We start from the raw sequence: 5,345 nt of genomic DNA, 5'->3' as shown, positions 1-5,345 counted from the left end.
TAAAGGATCTAGGGTTTCACAGCTAGTATGCATATGAAGCACTATTTCACTCAAACTCTTCATTAACTTCAGAAGCCATATCCATTTACGTCTGCTTCATCATAGCTGCCTCTCCCAATATTATTCCCCATTTTATAGATTAGGAAGTTGAGGCTCAGGGATGTTGTCTCTTTACAGAAAATGGAGAGTTAGTTTGTTACCATGGACAGAGCACTAGCTCTGGAGTCAAAAGACTTCATTTGAAACCCTGCCTTTGACACTTATACTTTTGACCTTGGACTCAGCCCTCACCAGCCTCAGTTTATTTCCATGTAAAATGAGGGGAGTAGGAATAGCAGGCTTCTGAGATTCCTTCCAGCTCCAAATCTATAATACTATAAAGTAGGATTGATAGAGGCTAGACCTATGTTTTAACTGATGGATTGACAGGTGAAACAACTCTATACCAAAGCGGGTCAGAATTTTCTCTGCAACTTTTTATTTAAAGTATTGCCCAAGGCACTGAAATACTAACTGATTGGCTCCACAGTCTATGTCAGAGGGAGGATGTGAACTCAGCTTTGCCCCACTTCCAGGCTATCTCCCTCTCCTATACCACCCTGTTTCCTTGAGCTAGATTTCTCTAAAACATAAAGGCACTTTCTGGGCAATGTATTCATGGTCCCTATTTGGTCAGTCGCACAATGTGACATGTTTTATAGTTTTCCCTTCATTGTTAACCAGTAAGCACTAATTAAGCACCTACTATGTTCCAGCTTCTTTTGGGCAGTAAATGTCTGTTGATTAATAAGTAACTTACTTCTCTCGCCCTTGTCACAGAGCTAGTGAGAGACATGATTCCCACAAAATCAGTCATCAAGGGTGTATATGGGGGGTCTGTTCTGAGCCAGCTTTCTATCCACGACATAAGGTTTTTTCAGCCACACACCACTTGTGTGACTCGAGGCTAGTGACAGTCTCTCAGCGCTCTGGGCAACTATCTCTGATTGTAAATTGCAAATGAGGTGCTGACTTGCATTGGCAGAGAGAGTTACTTCACCTGGGAGTTCCCTGTACAAATGAAAGCAGAGGCACAGTGCCAGCTCCCGTGACTGAACCCTGTGTGCCTAGGACTGTGTTGGGAGCTGGGGCTACAAAGCTAGCGGTGAGGAAGTCCCTGCCCCTGGCCTCTCAGTTTCTGCAGGTCCAGCGCTCTCATCTAGAAATCTCTGCTCCCTGGCCCTGGTGCCCTCCTCCCCCTCTTCCCCGCCCTCTTAGTAACGCGGTTGCCATGGCCACAGCACCTGCGCTCTGCAGCAGTGTCCCCTCCCCCCTCCACCTGCAGTAGCCCCTCCCCTTGCCGCTCCGCCCGCCCTCCAGTGCGCGAGCGCGCCGCCGCGCGGACAAGCCTAGAGACCCAGGGCAGGAGGGGGGGGGCGCAGCAGAGAGCCGGCGCCTGCGCCCTCGCTCCGTCCTGCACTCCCCCTAGCGGCAGCCGTTGGCGTGGCAGCTGCTGCTACCAGGTTCAGCAGCGGCCCCAGCTTTGCTGGGCAGGAGTCGGGCAGGGAGTGAGGGCGGGGGGGGGTGGGGAGGGGGGAGAGACCGCTTCGTGTCCAGCCCCGTGTGTGTGTGAGTGTGTGTGTGTGTCCGCGCGTGTGTGTGCGTGAGGCAGGGAGGCGGGGAGCCCGCAGCCCCAAGAGCAGCAGCAGCCCCAGCAGCCCCAGGAGCAGTAGCAGCAGCAGCAGCAGCACCGGCAGCGCCCGCCGCCGCCACCGCCGCTGCCACCGCCGCCGCCGCCCGCAGGTGCCCGCTCACTGATACCGGCTGCCGCCGCCGCCGCCGCGGGGCCGAGGAACACCTAGGACCACAGAGGGGGAGGAAGAGGGATACTCTCCCCCCACCCCGGAGGTGAGTCTGGGCGCAGCATCCTCCGCCCGCCCTGCATCCCTCCATCCTCCCCATCCCTCCCTCCTTCCCAACATCCCTCTCTCCTCCCTTCTCCTTGCCACCCTTTCTTTCATCCCTCCTTCCTAGCCCCGTGGTCCTCCCCTTCCTTCTCTCTTTCCTCCCTCCCTCCCTTCCTTTCTTTACTCGCATCCCAGTGTCCTCGCTCTCTCCCCGGACCCCGGGCACTCATCCCTTATCTCTGGCATCCTTCCCCATCTTATTCTTATCCCAACCGCTCCCCCCCCACTCCAATCCCCTTTTCTTCCCTGGGAGCATCCCTAATCCACTACTGTCCTGAATCAGAAAGCCCGTGCACTTTGATCCATACTAGGACACAGAACGATGCCCACCTGCTCCTTGGACCACTGGAAATCAGGGTCACTGGAACATAGATTTAGAACTGCAAGTTGGGGTTAGTCCCGAAAGGGGATGGGAGCAGGGAGCTATTTCTTTTCTTTTTTGCTGCCTCTTTCCTCCCCACCCCCCGGACTGTAGGAAGACAAGGATCACTTGGACATGTTGGCAGCAGCCCTCTATGCCCCTTTTATTGTCTTTTTTAAAGACCTAGCTTCCTGCACCCCCTACGCGCTTCCCCACCCCACCCCATCACCAAACATTAATATATTTGGTGTAGAATCGACCTCTTCTAGTGTGGTCTCAGGGATTGTTAGGCATTCTCTCTCCGCGACGCTGATTGTCTCAGTGAGGAAACCCTAGGAAAAGAGGGGAAAAAAGGGAGAGGGAGAGTCTGGGGAGAATGACGGGGGGCGGAGAGGAAGGGTGGTGACAGTGGAAGGGTTTTGTGTCGCTTTCCCCCTAGGCCTCTTTGGCTTGAAAATTTCAAACCACCCGCCTAATATTTGGCTTGGAATTGAACATGGGTGTTCCTGGGTTCTGTCACACCGTCTACTTCAAAGACAGAAACTCTCCAAACTTTAATCTGTGTATATGGGTACAACGGCAACCTTATGCTTTGTCGAATGTTGGATGGTGTGAAAAAAGTATAAACAAAATAAAAATAAAATGAGGGAGAAAAGGTTTTGGAAGTTAAATAAATTGATATATCTATATAAAACATACTAATATAAAATATATCTTTGATCTTCAGGGGGTTAACTTCACAGAAAATAATGGTTAAACAGATGAAGGGGGAATAGAGTTGTACCCCATATGCTTGTAATATGTCATTAATTTGATTGTTTTAACAATGATTGTGTGGGCTAAAAGGGTCTTAGATGCCTTTCATTTCCCCCCCCCTTTTTTTTTTTTTTTTCTCTCCCCCCCTTCCCTTAAAGGAAAAAAAAAAAGGAAAATCATTCTGCACCTGCCAGTGATTTGTATTGGTTGAGAGCATTACCTGTAGGGGAGAGTTTTATTTGCTCTGTGGATACAATTTCTCTTTAAAAAAAGAGTTTTTATTTATTATTTCCCCTTAAAATCCATACTTCACCCCATAACTCACGGTGGTCCGGCCAATTTTACTTTTTCTAGCACTGAACTCAGAAGTTTATTTATATTTTGGCAACACAGACACATCCTGGAATGTTTACTATGTATGGCAGAGTAAAGAGTGAAAATATCAGGAGTAGTATATTTAGAAATATTTATTTTACCACATTTTTCTTTCAACTCTGTATTACTGGAAAAGCTTAAGATCTGTTTCACTTGTCTATTACAAATATAGTGGTGTTGTGTTTGGGAAAGGGAGGAGATTATAAAGATTCATCAGACTATATGACAAATTCATTAAAACTTCTTATGAAAGGAGATTTATAGAATATATTATTGTTTTTTGTTTTTATATTTAGTAACTGTTATATGACATTATGCCATATACTTTTTATGAGAACATAAAACAACGGTCCAAAAAAATTATCCATTGCAAAGAATTGCATCCCAGAGGGACTCACTGTTTTATGAAGAGCTTATACAATTAATCAAGCAAGTCAGTATTTGGGGAACATTTAATATATGCAGTGACTCCCCTTCCCCCCCCCCCCTACATAGTAAAATTGCAGTTATAATTATGGGTTTGCTGACATCATAGCCCATGAGACAGGAGCTCAGGTGTTCATCCAACACTACTTGAATCAGAAAGTAGAATTCTGGGCTCTCTACATGTTGTGCTTTGGAGAGTTTATTAATTAGTATTACAATTGGCAAAAAAATATATATATATATATTTTCTTCCTTCCTCTCTCAGGCCTCCCCAAATGCTTTTGAATTCAGTAGAATACTTTGTTACTATTTTGAAATTAGTTCATACTGTGCCAAATCAATTTTAGGTCAATTTACTAAAACTCAGTGGCCCCCTCCAACTCTGAGGTGCTGTTTTCTCCTAATCCTTTTCTCTGTGCATGTCTTTGAAAAGGGCTGCATGTCCTTTCGTGAACAGTTGCCCTGTCCCCACTGCTCATTCTTTGGTAGAGTTTTTTAAGCACTGATCTGTATTCCCTTAGGTATTTTCGGTGTCTCAATTTATATTGTACTTACTATGGAAAGACATGCTTTCTTTATTTCTCTCTTGTTTAAAAACAGCTCTTCATTTAAACATCAAGATAGATTTCTTTTTCAAAATTGAAAAGTTTTGTTTATGCTAAGATTTTACAATAGTAAATGAGTACAATAAAACTTCGAGAAAACAGGAGTGATAACATGTGAATTTAATTAAGATCTAAATTATAGAATGAATGAGTGACCTCTTAAAATTCTGTCTTCAGTGACTTGGTCTTTTACCTACCGACAGTACTCACTTACCTGTGTTTCTAGTGTTAGCTTTAGGATTTTAGGGAAGCTAAGATTCTTCCATTCATTCATTCATTCATCCATACACAGACACAGAGAAATGCACACACACATTTAATCATGTACTATATTTGAGACACTCTGGTGGATAGAAAACACTTTGCCATTTATCTCACAATGCTCATAGTACAGTCTTGAAGTTAAGACATACAGATATGAAATGTAGAAAAAAGGACAAAATGTAATGTTTCACTGCCCCTAGGAGCTATACACAGTAAGCTCTGCCCAAATTCGCCAGCAGATCTCAATGAAAGCTAGGGTTTCTAGGGAAAAAGTAGGATGGAACCAAGCCTTGAAGGGTGAGTAGGATTTCAAATAAGCAATTAGCTAGATGAAGAGGAGTGTACTTAAGGTGAAAGATATACCCTGAACAAAAGTGTCCAGACTAGAATGAGCATGGCAGCATATTGAAACATTTCCTTGAAGTCTGGCATTGCTGTTGTGTATACTTTTAATATACTTTAATATATTGTTTGATGCAATTGGAACAGTGGATGGTGCACTGAGTCTGCAGTCAGGAAGACCATAGATCAAAACTGACCTCAGAGACTTAATAGCTCTGTGACCCTGGGCAAGTCATTTAACTGCTTACTGACTCAGTTTCCTCAACTGTA

The 5,345-nt window shown here is 45.1% G+C and overlaps 1 protein-coding gene across 1 annotated transcript in view; it reads left to right on the top strand.

Moving 5' to 3' along the window:
* The first annotated feature begins 1,593 nt into the window (after window positions 1-1,593).
* CTNNA2 (catenin alpha 2) overlaps window positions 1,594-5,345 on the top strand; it is a 1,588,763-nt gene continuing 1,585,011 nt past the window's right edge. The window contains exon 1 of the mRNA XM_069065925.1: window positions 1,594-1,887. The gene's annotated coding sequence lies outside the window, so the exon portion shown is untranslated. The remainder of the gene's footprint in view (window positions 1,888-5,345) is intronic.

This window comes from Petaurus breviceps, unplaced genomic scaffold (assembly GCF_028583685.1).
Source record: "Petaurus breviceps papuanus isolate PSGF00001 unplaced genomic scaffold, PetGlider_PUasm1.0 139, whole genome shotgun sequence".
In the NCBI taxonomy this organism is placed as follows: domain Eukaryota; kingdom Metazoa; phylum Chordata; class Mammalia; order Diprotodontia; family Petauridae; genus Petaurus; species Petaurus breviceps.
The sequence above is the reverse complement of the archived record's forward strand: the minus strand, read 5'-3'. Positions and strand labels throughout refer to the sequence as shown.